This window comes from Triticum aestivum, chromosome 5D, assembly GCF_018294505.1.
Source record: "Triticum aestivum cultivar Chinese Spring chromosome 5D, IWGSC CS RefSeq v2.1, whole genome shotgun sequence".
Lineage (NCBI taxonomy): Eukaryota > Viridiplantae > Streptophyta > Magnoliopsida > Poales > Poaceae > Triticum > Triticum aestivum.
The window spans coordinates 257,494,101-257,516,051 of NC_057808.1; positions in this window are offsets into that span (position 1 = coordinate 257,494,101).

Consider the following 21,951-nt stretch of genomic DNA (forward strand, 5'->3'; position numbering starts at 1 on the left):
CACATTTATTTCAGATCATGCAAATTGGGCTGTATGAACTAGGTTGTGCTACTATTGTTTTCCCTAATTGCTCTAAACATTCCCAATGGAAAGTTGCATGGCCAGTCAGTTCCAAGAGGAAAACATCTGTTAGCAGATCCTCCTGTCTTATGCATGATTTTCAGTTTCATTTCAGGGAATTTCGGCCACGATCTTCCAACAGAATCAGGAGTTGGACACTATCTCTGCTCGAAAGTGTGGAAACATCCACTATTCAGCAACACATCACTTGTAACATGGTTTGTCTCCAGCTAGATCAATTTGGTGGTTGACTCTGCTTCTTATTGGTGGAATTCCTCTCTGCTCGTACCAATATACTGTAAAAGGAGATTTTCTGTACAAATCATGGCAGCGGCGGTGCAATTTTAGTGGACACTTCGGAGGGATACTCACCGACCAGTTCTTGCACTTGTGGTTTATGAAACATGACAGTGATGATTCATGTTTCAGTAAACAGCTCTTCTGCGAAGGTAAACGGTCGCTTTTGGAAATCTGTACATGTTCTATTGCTATTTCTCCTGAATATCGTCATTCCTATCTTGGTACTATGGATGCACATGTATTACAAAGCATGCATGTATCTCAACAACTTGGGCCATATGAACTAGTCTGCATTGTGCAGTCCTCTTACAAACTTTGTGCGCAAGATGTACCACTGAGGTTTGTGTCCAATCAGAAAAATGTTCAGCCGAATCTACAATATTTTGCCTGCGGTTGTCGAGCAGTATGTGTGCAATCAGAACTACCCAAAACTGAGATCCCTAGTGTTAGCAATTTGTGTTGGCCTGCAACTACATCTGCCCCTGATCTAGGTTTAGTGGAATATTTGAAGGATATATTTCTAGTTATTGATGAGCAGTCCAGGAAGTGGGATACCACTAGAAACCATGGGTGCAATATCAACGAGCATTGGAACTTGTCCGAGCAGTGATAACCCACAAGTATAGGGGATCAATTGTAGCCTCTTTCGATAAGTAAGAGTGTCGAACCCAACGAGGAGCTAAAGGTAGAACAAATATTCCCTCAAGTTCTATCGACCACCAATACAAGTCTACGCACGCTTAACGTTCGCTTTACCTAGAACAAGTATGAAACTAGAAGTACTTTGTAGGTGTTTTTGGACAGGTTTGCAAGAATATAAAGAGCACGTAAATAAAAAGTAGGGGCTGTTTAGATAAAGACACAACTAAATTAGTTTTAGTAGAGAGCTTTTTGTCACGAGAAAGTTATTTGTCCCTAGGCAATCGATAACTAGACCGGTAATCATTATTGCAATTTTATTTGAGGGAGAGGCGTAAGCTAACATACTTTCTCTTCTTGGATAATATGCACTTATAATTGGAACTCTAGCAAATATCCGCAACTACTAAAGATCATTAAGGTAAAACCCAACCATAGCATTAAAGTATCAAGTCCTCTTTATTCCCATACACCATGACCCACTTATCCGTGTTTGTGTTTCAGGCACTCACGCAACACAGACAATAAGCAAACCATGAACATATTGCAAACCCTACAGCGGGGATCCCTCACGCTTGCGCGACATGGAGAGCACCATAGGATAGCACCAATAACAAAACATGCAACTCAAACAATCACGATCATCAATTAACCCATAGGACAACACGGATCTACTCAAACATCATAGGATAGCCATACATCATTGGGAAATAATATATAGCGTTGAGCACCATGTTTAAGTAGAGATTACAGCGGGTAAAAGAGGGGTTACATTGCTGCATAGAGGGGGTAGGAGTTGGTGATGATGGCGGTGAAGTTGTTGGTGTAGATTGCGGTGACGATGATGGCCCCGTTGGCACTCCGGTGCCACCGGAAGCGAGGGGGAGAGAGCCCCCCTCCTTCTTCTTCTTCCCTGACCTTCTCCCTAAATGGGAGAAGGGTTTCCCCTCTGGTCCATGGTGTCCATGGCATGGGAGGGGCGAGAGCCCCTCCGAGATTGGATCTGTCTCTCTGTCTCTCTCTATTTCTGCCCTTTCACCGTTTCTTAAATTCCCGGAGATCCGTAATTCCGATTAGGCTGAATTTTGAACATGATTTTTATTCGGATATTAGTTTTTTTGCGGCAAAAAAAGGGCTCCAACCGCCTTACGGGGTGTCCACGAGGGCCAGGGGCGCGCCCCCTGCCTCGTGACCCCCTCGGGCATCGTATCGCGTTGATTCTTCTTCCAAAAAATCACATATATGCCAAAAAAATCTCCGTCAGTTTTTATCCCGTTTGGACTCCGTTTGATATGGATTTTCTGTGAAATGAAAAACATGCAACAAACAGGAACTGGCACTGGGCACTGGATCAATATGTTAGTCCCAAATATAGTATAAAAAGTTGCCAAAAGTATATGAAAGTTGTATAATATTGGCATGGAACAATAAAAAATTATAGATACGATGGAGACGTATCAGCATCCCCAAGCTTAATTCCTGCTCGTCCTCGAGTAGGTAAATGATAAAAAGATAATTTTTGATGTGGAATGCTACCTAGCATAATCTTGATCATGTATCTAATCATGGCATGAATATTAAGACACGAGTGATTCAAAGCAATAGTCTATCATTTGACATTAAGACAATAATACTTCAAGCACACTAATAAAGCAATCATGTCTTTTCAAAATAACATGGCCAAAGAAAGTTATCCCTACAAAATCATATGGTCTGGCTATGCTCCATCTTCACCACACAAAATATTCAAATCATGCACAACCCCGATGACAAGCCAAGCAATTGTTTCATACTTTTGACGTTCTCAAACCTTTTCAAATTTCACGCAATACATGAGCGTGAACCATGGACATAGCACTATGGGTGGAATAGAATATGATAATGGGGGTTGTGTGGAGAAGACAAAAAGGAAGAAAGTCCCACACCGACGCGGCTAATCAATGGGCCATGGAGATGCCCATCAATTGATGTCAATGTGAGGAGTTGGGATTGCCATGCAGCGGATGGACTAAGAGCTATAAGTGTATGAAAGCTCAAACTAGAAACTAAGTGGGTGTGCATCCAACTTGCTTGCTCATGAAGACCTCGGGCATTTGAGGAAGCCCATCATCGGAATATACAAGCCAAGTTCTATAATGAAAATTCCCACTAGTATATGAAAGTGATAACTCAAGAGACTCTCTATATGAAGAACATGGTGCTACTCTGAAGCACAAGTGTGGTAAAAGGATAGTAACATTGTCCCTTCTCTCTTTTCTCTCATTTTTTTTATCTTTTTTGTCTTTTTAGGCTTCTTTGGCCTCTTTTTTTTTGGGGGGGAGGCTTCTTTGGCCACTTTTATTTTGATAACCTCACATGGGACAATGTTCTAATAATGATGATCATCACACTTTTATTTACTTACAACTCAATATTACAACTCGATATCTAGAACAAAGATATGACTCCATATGAATGCCTCCGGCGGTGTACCGGGATGTGCAATGATCTAGCGTAGCAATGACATCAAAAAACGGACAAGGCATGAAACATCATGCTAGCTATCCTACGATCATGCAAAGCAATATGACAATAAATGCTCAAGTCATGTATATGATGATGATGGAAGTTGCATGGCAATATATCTCGGAATGGCTATGGAAATGCCATGATAGGTAGGTATGGTGGCTGTTTTGAGGAAGATATAAGGAGGCTTATGTGTGATAGAGCGTATCGTATCATGGGGTTTGGATGCACCGGTGAAGTTTGCACCAACTCTCAAGGTGAGAAAGGGCAATGCACGGTACCGAAGAGGCTAGCAATGATGGAAAGGTGAGAGTGCGTATAGTCCATGGACTAAACATTAGTCATAAAGAACTCACATACTTATTGCAAAAGTCTATTAGCTATAGAAACAAAGTACTACGTGCATGCTCCTAGGGGATAGATTGGTAGGAAAAGACCATCGCTCGTTCCCGACCGCCACTCATAAGGAAGACAATCAATAAATACCTCATGCTTCAACTTCGTTACATAACGGTTCACCATACGTGCATGCTACGGGAATCACAAACTTCAACACAAGTATTTCTACAATCCACAACCACCCACTAGCATGACTCTAATATCACCATATTTATATCGCAAAACTATTGCAAGGAATCAAACATATCATATTCAGTGATCTACAAGTTTTATGTAGGATTTTATGACTAACCATGTGAATGACCAATTCCTGTCATCTCTCTAAATAGATATAAGTGAAGAAAGAGAGTTTAATTCTTTCTACAAAAGATATGCCCACGCTCTAACAAATATAAGTGAAGCAAAAGAGCATTCTACAAATGGCGGTTTTCTATGTGAAGAGAAACAGGCAATCCAAACTTCAAATGATATAAGTGAAGCACATGAAGCATTCTATAAAGCCATACTCAAAAGATATAAGTGAAGTGCAAAGAGCATTCTATAAATCAACCAAGGACTATCTCATACCAGCATGGTGCATCAAAGAAAAGTGAAAACTAAATGAACGAAACGAGTCCGAAAACATACCGATACTTGTTGAAGAAAGATGGGATGCCTTCCGGGGCATCCCCAAGCATAGACGCTTGAGTCTCCTTGAATATTTACTTGGGGTGACTTGGGCATCCCCAAGCTTGAGATCTTGCCTCTCCTCCTTTTCCTCATATCGAGACCTCCTCGATCCTCGAACACTTCATCCACACAAAACTCAACAGAAAGTTTGGTAAGATCCGTTAGTATAATAAAGCAAATCACTACACTAAGTACTGTTGAAAACCAATTCGTATTTTGTTTTTGCATTGTAGCTACTGTAATATAACTTTTCCATGGCTTAATCCACTGACAGAATCGATAGTTTCAACAAAACAAGCAAACTATGCATCAAAACAGAATCTGTCTTAAACAGGACAGTCTGTAGTAATCTGAACATTCACCATACCTCTGGTACTCCCAAAATTCTTCCAAAATTAGGAAAAATAAAAAATTTGTATAGAAATACAGTTCAAAAGGTTTCAGAACCGTTTGACGTTCCAGTAAAAAATGTAAAATCGTGCACTACAGCCAAAGTTTCTGTTTCTGCACCGCACAAACCAACAAGCAATCTAAACATCCTAAAGGAAAACCTTGGCACATTATTTTTATAATACAATGGAATTGTACAAGGGGATAATTACTTTTTTTTTAAGTTTCTGTAATCAAGATTCATAAAGTTTCCGTGAGCATGAACAAAGTTCAAGGCTAGCTCCCACTTTAACAATGCTCGTCTTTCTCACTTTCGCTTTCTTTTTGAAATTTTTTTAGGTTCCCCTCTTTATTTTTTGTTTTTAAACTTTATAAAAGCACACAACAGAAATAAATGACTCTCTAAAACTTCCGGGTTGTCTCCCTGGCAGCGCTTTCTTTAAAGCCATTAAGCTAGGCATATAGTGCTCAAGTAATGGATCCACCCGGATCCCAAGGTATATCAAAGCCAATTTTAATCAACAATGATTTGTAATTTAGTAGTGAGCACAAAGTAACATATATCATGTAACAACGAAGTCTAACTCTCTTCCTATGCATCGGCATGTCATAAAAGAACAATTCATGCACACATAGTAAAGGCCAATGCATAGTATAAGCAGTTTCTTGCAATTTTATCGTGTGGGAAACATAGAGAGGTGGAGATGTAGTTCCTCTCTCATAATAATTGCAAGTAGGAGCAGCAAGCACATGCATATTATATCTATCAAAATCATCATGTGTAGTAGTAAAACACAACCCATCAATATAATCCTTAATAAGGGCAAACTTCTTCGATATAGTGTACTCGGGAGAATTCAAAAGATAATAGGACTATCATGCGTGGGTGCAATAGCAAAAATTTCATGTTTAACATAAGGAACTATAGCAAGTTCATCTCCATAAGCATAATTCATATTAGCATCTTGGCCACAAGCATAGCAAGCATCATCAAAAAGGGATATTTCAAAAGAATCAACGGGATCATAACATTCATCATAGCAATCATCCTTTGGTAAGCACGAAGGGAAATTAAACTATGTATGAGTTGAAGAGTTACTCTCATTAGAAGGTGGGCACGGGTAGCTAATCCACTCTTCCTCCTTTTGTTCTTCGCTCTCCTCATCATCTTTTTCATCCAATGAGCCCACAGTTTTATCAATTCCTTCTTCCATAGACTCCTGCAAAATATTAGTCTCTTCTTGGACAGCGGAGACTCTGTCAATAAAATCATCAATATCGGAATTGAATTCATAATTCTCATAGCAATATTTAAGGATAGCTAAATTTTCAGGTCTATAAACTGAATCATCAAAATCTTCAAACTCTTTAAACAAAGATTCAATTTCACATGAACCCTTAAAAGCAACAAATTCTTCTATTCGTTCCATATCATAGTAATCATATATACCTCTAGCATAAGAAGCCAAGGTTTCATCATCATTAAATTCACATGAAAAGGGAAGGTGTGGAGCCTTCATCCTAGAGCAACAAGTATAATCATATCTCAAGCATAGTTGTCGAGCATACCAATGCAACATATAAATTTGATCCCATAATAGTTTCCCTTTTTGAGTCAAGCGATAATCCCTAAAGTATTCACGTTGATCCAACGTTACTCCCATTATAAAGTTGAATGGGGTTTTCTCAGGATTATCAAAGTAGTACATAATATCTTTCACATAATGAGCATCGAGGGTTTTAGGAGGTTCCCCATCTCCATGAGTAGCAAGTAAACCTAATTTTTTTGGTATTTCGTGTTCCATATCCATAACTAAAGATAGAGAACAACTTAGAACAGCAAATAAAAATTACTTAGTGATAAAGCAAACAAGCACACACGAGAATATACACCCCACGCTATAACTCCCCGGCAACGGCGCCAGAAAAAGGTCTTGATAACCCACAAGTATAGGGGATCAATTGTAGCCTCTTTCGATAAGAAGAGTGTCGAACCCAACGAGGAGCTAAAGGTAGAACAAATATTCCCTCAAGTTCTATCGACCACCGATACAACTGTACGCACGCTTAACGTTCGCTTTACCTAGAACAAGTATGAAACTAGAAGTACTTTGTAGGTGTTTTTGGATAGGTTTGCAAGAATATAAAGAGCACGTAAATAAAAAGTATGGGCTGTTTAGATAAAGACACAACTAAATTAGTTTTAGTAGAGAGCTTTTTGTCACGAGAAAGTTATTTGTCCCTAGGCAATCGATAACTAGACCGGTAATCATTATTGCAATTTTATTTGAGGGAGAGGCATAAGCTAACATACTTTCTCTCCTTGGATCATATGCACTTATGATTGGAACTCTAGCAAGCATCAGCAACTACTAAAGATCATTAAGGTAAAACTCAACCATAACATTAAAGTATCAAGTCCTCTTTATTCCCATACACCATGACCCACTTATCCGTGTTTGTGTTTCAGTCACTCATGCAACACAGATAATAAGCAAACCATGAACATATTGCAAACCCTACATCGGGGATCCCTCACGCTTGCGCGACACGGAGAGCACCATAGGACAGCACCAATAATAAAACATTCAACTCAAACCAATCACGATCATCAATTAACCCATAGGACAGAACGGATCTACTCAAACATCATAGGATAGCCATACATCATTGGGAAATAATATATAGAGTTGAGCACCATGTTTAAGTAGAGATTACAGCGGGTAAAAGTGGGGTTACTGATACGTCTCCAACGTATCTATAATTTTTTATTGCTCCATACTATATTATCTTCTGTTTTGGACATTATTGGGCTTTATGATTCACTTTTATATTATTTTTGGGACTAACCTATTAACCGGAGGCCAGCCCAGAATTGCTGTTTTTTTGCCTATTTCTGAGTTTCGCAGAAAAAGAATATCAAACGGAGTCCAAACGGAATGAAACCTTCGGGAACGTGATTTTCGAAACGAACATGATCCAGAGGACTTGGACCATACGTCAAGAAAGCTACCAGGAAGCCACGAGGTAGGGGGCGCGCCTACCCCCTGGGCGCGCCCTCCACCCTCGTGGGCCCCATGTTGCTCCACCGATGTACTCCTTCCTCCTATATATACCTACGTACCCCCAAACGATCAGATACGGAGCCAAAAACCTAATTCCACCGCCGCAACCTTCTATACCCACGAGATCCCATCTTGGGGCCTGTTCCGGAGCTCCGCCGGAGGGGGCATCGACCACGGAGGGCTTCTACATCAACACCATTGCCTCTTCGATGAAGTGTGAGTAGTTTACCTCAGACCTTCGGGTCCATAGTTATTAGCTAGATCGCTTCCTCTCTCTTTTTGGATCTCAATACAATGTTCTCCCCCTCTCTCGTGGAGATCTATTCGATGTAATCTTCTTTTGCGGTGTGTTTGTTGAGACCAATGAATTGTGGGTTTATGATCAAGTTTATCTATGAACAATATTTGAATCTTCTGAATTCTTTTATGTATGATTGGTTATCTTTGCAAGTCTCTTTGAATTATCAGTTTGGTTTGGCCTACTAAATTGATCTTTCTTGCAATGGGAGAAGTGCTTAGCTTTGGGTTCAATCTTGCGGTGTCCTTTCCCAGTGACAGTAGGGGCAGCAAGGCACGTATTGTATTGTTGCCATCGAGGATAACAAGATGGGGTTTTTTATCATATTGCATGAATTTATCCCTCTACATCATGTCATCTTGCTTAAAGCGTTACTCTGTTCTTATGAACTTAATACTCTAGATGCATGTTGGATAGCGGTCGATGTGTGGAGTAATAGTAGTAGATGTAGGCAGGAGTCGGTCTACTTGTCTCGGACGTGATGCCTATATACATGATCATACCTAGATATTCTCATAACTATGCTCAATTCTGTCAATTGCTCAACAGTAATTTATTCACCCACCGTAAAATACTTATGCTCTTGAGAGAAGCCACTAGTGAAACCTATGGCCCCCGGGTCTATTTTCCATCATATTAATCTTCCAACACTTAGTTATTTCCGTTGCTTTCATTTTACTTTGCATCTTTATCATAAAAATACCAAAAATATTATCCTATCATATCTATCAGATCTCACTCTCGTAAATGACCGTGTAGGGATTGACAACCCCTTCTCGCGTTGGTTGCGAGGATTTATTTGTTTGTGTAGGTGCGAGGGACTCGCGCGTAGCCTCCTAATGGATTGATACCTTGGTTCTCAAAAACTGAGGGAAATACTTACGCTACTTTGCTCCATCACCCTTTCCTCTTCAAGGGAAAACCAACACAGTGCTCAAGAGGTAGCAAGAAGGATTTCTGGCGCTGTTGCCGGGGAAGTCTACGCAAAAGTCAACATACCAAGTACCCATCACAAACCCTTATCCCCCGCATTACATTATTTGCCATTTGCCTCTCGTTTTCCTCTCCCCCACTTCACCCTTGCCGTTTTATTCGCCCTCTCTTCTTCGTTCGCCTCTTTTTCACTTGCTTTCTGTTTGGTCGTGTGTTGGATTGCTTGCCCTGTCGTCATGGCTAGTCCTTTATCTTCTCCATTGTCTCCCGAAAATGAAGTTCTCACTTTTAAATAAAGGGAGGGAGAAAATCTAAAAGACGCTTGGTATAGAATTTGCAATGCTCAAAATAGATCTACCAGGAAGCAATCTACTTCCGTTCTTCTCCGCAATTTTTATGTAGGCGCTAATCCTTGGTACAGATATATCCTTGATACCATTACCGAAGGGAATTTCTTGGGTAGCCATACTTTTGATTCTTATACTGCTATGATAGATTTGTTTGGCTCACCACCTCTTTTGGTTAATGGAACTATGTTAACTTTGGAGCATGTAATGCAAAGACTTGAAATTATTGAAAATAAAGTTGCTACCGTAGAGTTAATTGAAAATTTGGATAAAAAGATCCACAACCAAATTACCCAATATGGATCTAAAGTAGGAGTCACTTTGAAAAATATTAAGGAGAAGGAACCCATAGTTAATGAAAGAATAAATCAAGATTCCACTTGAATCGATAAACTTGAGGGTATCATTACCAACTTGGGAACCGCTTTTTCTTCCGTAAAGAATACTCCAAGTCCTCCAACTAAAATTGCCAAGCTTATGTATGTTCCTAAAAATAAGGGTGAATCCTCTAGCAAGGAAACTGCAGATCTCAAATCTATAAGTATTCATCCCAATCTTTTCGCTATCATTAAGGAACCATTTGCTACAAATGAATTTTTCGGTTATGTGCCTAAAAGTTTGATGATCAATAAAAAGAAAGTAACTCCTAAGAATGATAGATTTCTCATTGAAGAATTGCCCATCAAAGATGGCAATACCTAGATTTATCCTTGCTTTTATGCCTAGCTAGGGGCGTTAAACGATAGCGCTCATTGGGAGGCAACCCAATTTTATTTTTTAGTTTTTTGCTTCTGTTTAGGAATAAATTTTTGATCTAGCCTCTGGTTAGATGTGTTTTTATGTTTTAATTAGTGTTTGTGCCAAGTTAAACCTATAGCATCTTCTTGGATGATAGTTATTTGATCTTGCAGAAAATTCCATAAACTTTCTGTTCACGAAAATAATTGTTAAAAATCACCAGAACGTGATAAAATATTGATTCCAATTGCTGCTGATCAAAAACACATTGCCTAGGTCGTCCTATTTGGGCTGATTTTTTGGAATACAGTAGGTTTAACACCAATATAAATAAAGAATGACTTCATTACAGTACCTTGAAGTGGCCTTTTGTTTTCTTTCGCTAACGGAGCTCACGAGATTTTCTGCTAAGTTTTGTGTTGTGAAGTTTTCATGTTTTGGGTGAAAGATTTGATGGATTATGGAACAAGGAGTGGCAAGAGCCTAAGCTTGGGGATGCCCATGGCACCCCCAAGATAATCTAAGGACACCAAAAAGCCAAAGCTTGGGGATGCCCCGGAAGGCATCCCCTCTTTCGTCTACTTCCATCGGTAACTTTACTTGGAGCTATATTTTTATTCACCACATTATATGTGTTTTGCTTGGAGCGTCTTGTATTATTTGAGTCTTTACCTTTTAGTTTACCACAATCATCCTTGCTATACACACCTTTTAAGAGAGACACACATGATTCGAAAATTATTAGAATACTCTATGTGCTTCACTTATATCTTTTGAGTTATATAGTTTTTGCTCTAGTACTTCACTTATATCTTTTAGAGCACGGTGGTGGATTTGTTTTATAGAAACTATTGATCTCTCATGCTTCACTTAGATTATTTTGAGAGTCTTAAATAGCATGGTAATTTGCTTAAATAATCCTAATATGCTAGGTATTCAAGATTAGTAAAAACTTTCTTATGAGTGTGTTGAATACTAAGAGAAGTTTGATGCTTGATGATTGTTTTGAGATATGGAGGTAGTGATATCAAAGTTGTGCTAGTTGAGTAGTTGTGAATTTGAGAAATACTTGTGTTGAAGTTTGCAAGTCCCGTAGCATGCACGTATGGTAAATGTTATGTAACAAATTTGAAACATGAGGTGTTCTTTGATTGTACTCCTTATGAGTGGCGGTCGGGGACGAGCGATGGTCTTTTCCTACCAATATATCCCCCTAGGAGCATGCGCGTAGTGTTTGGTTTTTGATGACTTGTAGATTTTTGCAATAAGTATGTGAGTTCTTTATGACTAATGTTCAGTCCATGGATTATACGCACTCTCACCTTTCCATCATTGCTAGCCTCTTCGGTACCGTGCATTGCCCTTTCTCACATTGAGAGTTGGTGCAAACTTGGCCGGTGCATCCAAACCCCGTGATATGATACTCTCTTTCACACATAAACCTCTTTATATATTCCTCAAAACAGTCACCATACCTACCTATTATGGCATTTCCATAGCCATTCCGAGATATATTGCCATGCAACTTTCCACCATTCAGTTTATCATGACACATTCATCATTGTCATATTGCTTTGCATGATCATGTAGTTGACATAGTATTTGTGGCAAAGCCACCGTTCATAATTCTTTCATACATGTCACTCTTGGTTCATTGCATATCCCGGTACACCGCCGGAGGCATGCATATAGAGACATACTTTGTTCTAGTATCAAGTTGTAATCATTGAGTTGTAAATAAATAGAAGTGTGATGATCATCATTTTCTAGAGCATTGTCCCAAGTGAGGAATAAAAAAAAGAGAGAAAGGCCATAAAAAAGAGAAGGCCCAAAAAAATGAGAGAAAAAGAGAGAAGGGACAATGTTACTATCCTTTTACCACACTTGTGCTTCAAAGTAGCACCAAAATCTTCATGATAGAGAGTCTCTTGTTTTGTCACTTTCATATACTAGTGGGAATTTTTCATTATAGAACTTGGCTTGTATATTCCAACAATGGGCCTCCTCAAGTGCCCTAGGTCTTCGTGAGAAAGCAAGTTGGATGCACACCCACTTAGTTTCTTTTGTTGAGCTTTCATATATTTATAGCTCTAGTGCATCCGTTGCATGGCAATCCCTACTCCTTGCATTAACATCAATCGATGGGCATCTCCATAGCTCATTGATTAGCCTCGTTGATGTGAGACTTTCTCCTTTTTTGTCTTCTCCACATAACCCCCATCATCATATTCTATTCCACCCATAGTGTTGTATCCATGGCTCACGCTCATGTATTGCGTGAAGGTTGAAAAAAGTTTGAGATTACTAAAGTATGAAACAGATGCTTGGCTTGTCATCGGGGTTGTGCATGATAAGAGTATTCTTGTGTGACGAAAATGGAGCATGACTAAACTATATGATTTTGTAGGGATGAACTTTCTTTGGCCATGTTATTTTGACAGGACATAATTGCTTAGTTAGTATGCTTGAAGTATTATTATTTTTATGTCAATATTGAACTTTTATCATGAATCTTTTGGATCTGAATATTCATACCACAATTAAGAAGAATTACATTGAAATTATGCCAAGTAGCATTCCACATCAAAAATTCTGTTTTTATCATTTACCTACTCAAGGACGAGCAGGAATTAAGCTTGGGGATGCTTGATACGTCTCCAATGTATCTATAATTTTTGATTGCTCCATGCTATATTATCTTCAGTTTTGGACATTATTGGGCTTTATTATTCACTTTTATATTATTTTTGGGACTAACCTATTAACCGGAGGCCCATCCCAAAATTGCAGTTTTTTGCCTATTTCAGAGTTTCACAGAAAAAGAATATCAAACGGAGTCCAAACGGAATGAAACCTTCGGCAACGTGATTTTCGGAACGAACATGATCTAGAGGACTTGGACCATACGTCAAAAAAGCTACCAGGAAGCCATGAGGTAGGGGGGGCGCCTACCCCCCTAGGCGCGCCCTCCACCCTCGTGGGCCCCATGTTGCTCCACCGACGTACTCCTTCCTCCTATATATACCTACGTACCCCCAAACGATCAGATACGGAGCCAAAAACCTAATTCCACCACCGCAACCTTCTATACCCACGAGATCCCATCTTGGGGCCTGTTCCGGAGCTCCGCCGGAGGGGACATCGACCACGGAGGGCTTCTACATCAACACCATAGCCTCTCCGATGAAGTGTGAGTAGTTTACCTCAGACCTTCGGCTCCATAGTTATTAGCTAGATGGCTTCCTCTCTCTTTTTGGATCTCAATACAATGTTCTCCCCCTCTTTCGTGGAGATCTATTCCACGCAATCTTCTTTTGCGGTGTGTTTGTTGAGACCGATGAATTGTATGTTTATGATCAAGTTTATCTATGAACAATATTTGAATCTTCTGAATTCTTTTATGTATGATTGGTTATCTTTGCAAGTCTCTTCGAATTATCAGTTTGGTTTGGCCTACTAGATTGATCTTTCTTGCAATGGGAGAAGTGCTTAGCTTTGGGTTCAATCTTGCGGTGTCCTTTCCCAGTGACAGTAGGGGCATCAAGGCACGTATTGTATTGTTGCCATCGAGGATAACAAGATGAGGTTTTTATCATATTGCATGAATTTATCCCTCTACATCATGTCATCTTGCTTAAAGCGTTACTCTGTTCTTATGAACTTAATACTCTAGGTGCATGCTGGATAGCGGTCGATGTGTGGAGTAATAGTAGTAGATGCAGGTAGGAGTCGGTCTACTTGTCTCGGACGTGATGCCTATATACATGACCATACCTAGATATTCTCATAACTATGCTCAATTCTGTCAATTGCTCAATAGTAATTTATTCACCCACCGTAAAATACTTATGCTCTTGAGAGAAGCCACTAGTGAAACCTATGGCCCCCGGGTCTATTTTCCAACATATTAATCTTCCAACATTTAGTTATTTCCGTTGCTTTTATTTTACTTTGCATCTTTATCATAAAAATACCAAAAATATTATCCTATCATATCTATCAGATCTCACTCTCGTAAGTGACCGTGTAGGGATTAACAACCCCTTATCGCGTTGGTTGCGAGGATTTATTTGTTTGTGTAGGTGCGAGGGAGTCGCGCGTAGCCTCCTACTGGATTGATACCTTGGTTCTCAAAAACTGAGGGAAATACTTATGCTACTTTGCTGCATCACCCTTTCTTCTTCAAGGGAAAACCAACGTAGTGCTCAAGAGGTAGCAGTTACACCGCTGCATAGAGGGGGGAAGAGTTGGTGATGACGGCGGTGAAGTTGTTGGTGTAGATTGTGGTGACGATGATGGCCCCGGCGGCACTCCGGTGCCACCGGAAGCGAAGGGGAGAGAGCCCCCCTCCTTCTTCTTCTTCCTTGACCTTCTCCCTAAATGGGAGAAGGGTTTCCCCTCTGGTCCATGGTCTCCATGGCGTGGGAGGGGCGAGAGCCCCTCCGAGATTGGATATGTCTCTCTGTCTCTCTCTATTTCTGCCCTTTCACCGTTTCTTAAATTCCCGGAGATCCGTAACTCCGATTGGGATAAATTTTGAACACGATTTTTATCCGGATATTAGCTTTCTTGCGGCGAAACAAGGGCTCCAACCGCCTTACGGGGTGTCCACGAGGGTCAGGGGCGCGCCTACCCCCTGGGGGCGCCCCCCTGCCTCGTGACCCCCTCGGGCATCGTATCGCGTTGATTCTTCTTCCCAAAAATCACATATATTCCAAAAAAATCTCTGTCAGTTTTTATCCCGTTTGGACTCCGTTTGATATGGATTTTCTGCGAAACAAAAAACATGCAACAAATAGGAACTGGCACTGGGCACTGGATCAATATGTTAGTCCCAAAAATAGTATAAAAAGTTGCCAAAAGTATATGAAAGTTGTATAATATTGGCATGGAACAATAAAAAATTATAGATACGATGGAGACGTATCAAGCAGCACATACTGGAGCATGCTACTATAGGTAGTATTTCTATGGGTGACAAATTGCAAATGAAGATTCAGTTTATGAGCTTGTCAGTGCACCAAAAACTTTTGAGTCAATGGAAATTTAAGTGGAGTGGCCATACTGTCAGCGGGAGTCGACCGACAATTCGAGTCATGTATTCCTATGAGTTTCAGAGCAACTCAGTGGTGTTTGCAACTACTAGTTCAGCTACAAGATTGGCATGTCTCCAGATTAATACTTGGCCTGACTACCTGCTATCATCAAATGTTGTTATTCCTATGTTGTGTGCAATCTTCTCTGGCCAGAAAACAGTGATGCTTTGTAGCTGGGTGGTGACCTTGGTACAACAACACATCAGCAAGATTATTCATGGCTTGCCTAGTTCCAGCAGCAATTCGAAAAGTGAGCTACTGGTACGTGATGTGTGTGGAGCTATGCCCCACGAGCTTGTGATATACATATATCATCAGTTGGACATCACTGACTCACATATTGCTAAATATATTGGCCGGTGCTCCCTATTTGGTCTCCATTCATATTATCTGCTCACATATAATATTGATCTATTGGGGTCTGACATGAGCATCGACCAGCTGGGCACGTCTTGGGATCGTGGAGAGATTGCATTGTTGCTGTTACTATAATTCACTCAGCGAGCGGTTCCTCAAGGAGGGAGGGCCATCATCTTTGTTGCCGCTGTCTTCGCGCAAGGCTATGCCGACCACGAGTACCACCTTGGCTTCAACCCCGGTTGTACTGACAATGGCTATGTCCTTGACACCTTCGACCAGGTTTCATTCAGCCACAACAATTACTTCTCCCTCGTTCAAGTCTACACTGACTCCGACCAAGGCCAGGAACATCGAGTGCAATGGGATCCAGGTGGTTCTCAATGGCGTCGGCGGCTTGGGGTCAAGCCGCATTTCAAGGAGGGAGGGATGTCAGGGACCTTCCCTAGCCCATACGTGTACTTGGGCTGGCCCTTGGGTATCACATGGGCTGGGCCTGGCCTAGCACCATCGACTGCTATGAGCTACAAATAGCGGGAGTGGAAGCAACGAAGAATCCATCCGCGTAGGATCAGGCGAAACGGCACGGCGGCTCACTTCTCTTACCTTTGGCCCTCTTCCTCCTGTTCTTCCTGATTCCCCAAATCCTGTACCTCCATTGCTGCTTGATTGCTTGTAATACTACTTGTATCCAATAGATCATGAGAGAGACATCTGGTACCTAACAGTAAATCTATGGTCAAAATTTTACACTAAATACGAGGTAGTACAAAAGTGGGCTATAACGGCCCTCCACTATGTAGGCCAAAACACGTGCCAAATTCACTTGTGATGCATTTGGCATCGATGCCCCTCCATTGCTCACCTGGTGCCCCAATCTGCATCACCTACTTTGCTCCGGTTCCAAATTAACTCACGCAATGAAAAAACACTTGCGTGGGAGAGAGAGAGGACCGAGGCAATAAAAAAACACTTGTTTGGGAGAGTGAGAGGCTGGTGTCGTTGGTTTGATTGATATGTTTATACATGTGGGTCTGTGTGCACAGCGGTGTCAACTCTCTTACATCGCGAGAGCGGTGCCAAAATCTTTTGATTTGACATCGATGCGTATTATGTGGCATGCTTTTGAGAAATATGGCATCGGCCACATAGTGGAAGGCAACAAATGCCCAAGCTCTTCACGTGCTCCTAGGTAAATGAGAGGAAAGAGAAAGAGAGAAAGAGAGAGAGAGAGAGAGAGAGAGAGAGAGAGAGTGAGTGAGTGAACAAATATCACTAGCCAGCCAACCCTATCATATGAGCGAATGATATTGGTACCTCTTGATGACACGGCAATCTTATACAACCAGCTGCTCTAATATGTTCTCTTCTTTTGCAGATAAAAAAAGACCCGAAAGTGAAAAATGTGCTGCACTATAACAATCTCATTGAATGCCTTGATCTCCGTCTTACAGAAATTGATTTGATCGACTACCGAGGCAGCACATCTGAGATTAAATTGGCCAGGTTCTTTGTTCTGGAGGCAAGTGTGCTCAAGGTAATGAGGTTTGGCATTCTCTAGCGCAACAATGAATGGCGTGCTGATCACCGCAAGTGTCTAAGCCTAAATGACAAAGTCTCCGCAGAAGCTGAATTTGTTTTTGAAACATCAAGTGGCCAGAGACTCGAAAATTTATTTGCCCATTAGTGACTTGTCAGGGCGGTGGATTTTAGTTTGTACGATAATGCTGCATCCACCTAAAGTAATGAAAGTTCTCACGTAAACTTCCTAGTAATTCCCTCTTCGTAGGTGCAACATTACTCCTAACATTTGTAATATCAGTTTGAAACTTGTAATATTGCCGTGTCCTATTCCTGCATTTTCAAAATCCTGCAAATCAAAGAGGTCCTGAGTTGGTGATGATGTTGTGCATGCCATCTTTCACCAATAGCCGTTGGATCTAGATCTGACGCATACAAACCAAACTTCTCCAGTTTTGCAAAAAGATGCCCGCACTTGTTCCCTATTTACAAACAACTCCTTGTCTCTCACAATCAGCCTTATCTCCTCCCAACCACATCTAGAAGGCCATGGAAAAATCGGGCGCGATGGCCGCTGCCGGCGTCGCCTACCCCCAATCTTGGTGTTCCGTGCAATGCACGGGCATCTACGCACGGGAAATTATGTCGAACACGGCTAGTTGTAAGCAGGCTAGCTCTACAGCCATAATGATAGTGACTGCAGACGGTGAGGCTGACTATGGTATGCCGAACACGGCGCCTATACTCAGGTGTCATCTCTGGCGCAGGGTCTTGTCACTTCACTATGAGGAGCAACACGTAATAATTTGACCAACGGGTAGTACAGTGCTACTAGTACATTGGTAGTACTACAACTAGTACTAGCACCACCGTCTGGATTTAGTAGTACTACCACGTCCATCTGGATTTAGTATTTGACTAGCAATATCTAGTAATGCATGTCACAAAAAATGTACTACTCCCTCTGTAAATAAATACATGGTGTATTGTTTTATTCCTATCGGCGAGAGAACTTAATGTCTTTTTGCTAATTAATAGGATTACATGCAATGAACTAACCACTGCATGTCATGTTTGGTAGTCTGAAGTCATTGAAAGCATGCACGGCCCACATCTCTCATTGGTTGATATGTCACGAAATAAGAAATGAGGAGGGAGTTAATGTACCGTGCCTAAGTGTTTTGGGATTACACAACATTTTTGGTTACATGCATTAACATTTTATTAGTTAAATCAAAGGTCAAAACTTGGTGCAAAATGCAAAGGGGACCAATAAACCAGTAAACATCAAAGTTCTCCCGTTTGGCCCCAACTAGAGGTCCGGTGAGATGACTATACTGCACCGGCATGGAGGGGGACGCAGCTTCATTGACTTACTGCACCTGCCTTTGGTTGTATGACACGTGGGCCCAACAGGTGGCTGGCCCGCCTGTCATACAGCCAAAGGCAGGTGCAGTAGAGGGTCGAGGAGTAGATGGCCAACACGCACGTGAATTCAACGCAGTCTGCACTTCTCATATAAAGGCTCCCTGCCAGTCCAATCTACGAAATCCTACGCACCTACGCACCCTAACCAAGGGCAAGAGTGATCACTCCAATCGCAAGTGTGACATCCCAATTTTCAATTTGGATGTTATACATAGGTCATCATATGCATATCATATTTTATTTGCATTTTGTTTGCGATCCTAGAAATCTTAAGCAACTCAAGGACCCACGGAGAGAGTTGGGGATTTCATGATTTTCATATTTGAATTTTTCTCAAATTTGAAAAGAGGATCATTTTGGTTTTAATAATTTTCCTCTCCGAAATATTTCTGATATTAAAATAAAAGAGAGAAGATAATATGACTTCTTCGAAAAGAGAGAAATATTGGAGGAAAGATTTTTTAAATCCAATAAATATTTTATTTGGATTTTATTTGAATTAGAAAAATATGCATTTTTCAAAATTGCATTTTTACGCCAGAAAAAGGTTCACTTTGTTCTAAACATTTTATTTAGACGGCAAAAAAATGTTTTTGGCATTTTTAGAATTTTTTTATATTTATGAAGGATTTTTTTTCTTCGGCGAAATTTATTTATTTTAAAAAAAGTTCTGGGCCAGCCCGAGCCGAGCCAAGCCCAGCTGCGCCGCCGCCTAGCCCGCGTCGCCCGCCGTGGAGTCGCCGGACTCCCGAAGGAGTCCGACTTGCCGCCGCCTCGCCGACCCCCTCTCCAAGTCGGAGAACCTGGGGGAGCCTTTATAAGCAGCCCCGAGGCCGCCTCCTCCTCCTCGTCTCGCCACCGCAGCCCCGCCGCCCGCGCCGCCGCCTCCCCGCACCACCGCCCCGCCTCGCTGTCGCCTCGCCGCCGATGCCCGACGCGTGAGCCGCCGGATTTCGCCGCTGGTTTTCTCCGGTTAAACGGTATATAAAACCGTTCGGTTTTTCCGGTTTATTTTTTTTAGATCGGTTTTTATTTAGTTCGTTAATTAGCGAACGTTCGTCAGATTAGTTTTTGTAACTAACGAATTCGTTCGTTGAAGTTCTGTTAGTGAAAGTTCGTTCGTTAGTCTTTTTCTTTTTCTTTTATTTTAGGCCAGGGACCTATCCGCGATTATTTTTATCACAGATTAGCCCCTGATCTTCAAACCCTCGTAGTTTTTCAACCGTTCGTCGATATCCAGTGAAACCAACGCCAAAATCTTCATCTCAAACCCCTCTTTCCAGCTAATCAACTTGAACATGGTTTTGACAATTTAATATTTGGTTGCAAGCAGATTTGAGTTCAAACTTCTTTTGATTGTAGTTTGAGTTTCGTAACTCCGATTACAGTGATTCTTTTTGCAAATCGAAGCACTTCAGTTGAACTTTCAGTTTGGACTTTCTCATCTGAGTTTTACCCTTGCATCTATGCTTGAGTGCTTATGTGTGCTATTGTTTGTTTGCGATAGAATTTCCGAAGTGCGAAGCGTGCTACTACGAGTCTCCAGGGTTTTTGGATCGTCAGCAAGGCAAGTAACACTTTGATCATACCCCTTTATTACCCAGTTTTTATGCATTAGTTTCAACGCTCAAACATTGCATGAGTAGGATTGATAACATGTGGGTATTGGGAAGTAGATGATGAGGTAGAACCTATTGTCATTTATATCAAACCCTGGGAGTTACTTCTACGTTATGCTTATACTGCTACGCTATGCTAGTAGACGTGGTTTGGGTTTGAGAGATCCATGATAGATGTAAGAGTATTATTAATGGTTAAAATTAAGGTGACTACTTTAATACACATCTGGGTGGATTGGTTGCGGGCACCTGGAGAATCCAGTGTTGTCGACTACTGGAATTTGCTTATTTGCCGTCTGCCTATTCTTTGCCGTCTGCTGGCAGACGGCAAAGAAGGTCTTTGCCGTCAGCTTGCAAAAAACGGACGACAAAGAACTGGCTGATGGCAAAGAATGTCTTTGCCATCAGCCATTTCTTTGCCGTCTGCTAGCGAACGGCAAAGAATCTTTGCCGTCAGCTGGCGGGCGGCAAAGGGAGAGGTGGGCCCCACTAACGAGCTGCTTAGAAAAAAAACCTAACGGCCCCCCTTTTTGCCGTCTGCTAGCAGACGACAAAGAGCAAAAAAGCGGACGGCAAAGGGGGGCGGACGGCAAAGAGATAACCTAACTAACGGCGCACCCCGCTCCCTCCCTCTCTCTCTCTTTCTGTCCTCCCCACCCTGACGAGACCACCGCCACCCGCCGCCGCCCCCGCCACCCGCCGCCACCCCCACCACCCGCCGCCGCCACCCGCCCACCCACCGCCTCTCGCCCCATCGCCCCGACCACCCGCCGCCCCTTGCCCCGTCGCCCCACCACCCGCCGCCGCCCCCTCGCCCCGCACCCCTCCCCTGCGGCGCCCCTTCCACGCCCGCCAGCCACGCCGCGGCCGGCCAGCCGACCCCTCCCCTCCCCTGCGTGGCCGTCCCCGTCCCGCCACGGCCTCCCCCACCACCGGGCCGCCGCCGCCCCCACCCGTCGCGGCCTCCCCCTCCACCAGGCCGCCGCTGCCCCCACCCGTCGCGGACTCCCCTCCACCGGGCCGCCGCCGCCCCCACCTGCCGCGGCCTCCCCCTCCACCGGGCCTCCGCCTCCCCCTCCACCGGTGATCCGCGCAGGTGAGTGATCTTCCCCCCTTTTTAGTTTAGTTTGTTTTAGTTTGTTTTAGTTAATTTAGTTTCTGTTTTAGTTATAGTTTTACTTTAGTTTTAGTTTTAGTTTAGTTTTAGTTTTATTTTTAGTTTAGTTTATTTTAGATTAGTTTTAGTTTTAGTTTAGAAGAATAAGAAGAGTAGAAGGAGGAGGAGAAGGGAGGAAGAGGTGGAGGGAGAAGAAGAAGATGAAGAAGAAGAAGAAGAAGAAGAAGAAGAAGAAGAAGAAGAAGAGGAAGAAAGAAGAGGAAGAGGAAGATGAGGAGGGAGGAAGAGGAGGAGAAGAAGAAGAAGAAGAAAAGAAAAAGAAGAGGAAAAAGGAGAAGAGGAAGAAGAAGAAGAAGAAGAAGAAGAAGAAGAAGAAGAAGAAGAAGAAGAAGAAGAAAAGAAGAAGAAGAAGAGAAGAACAAGAAGAAAAGAAAAAAACAGGAAAAAAGAAGAAGAAGAAGAAGAAGAAG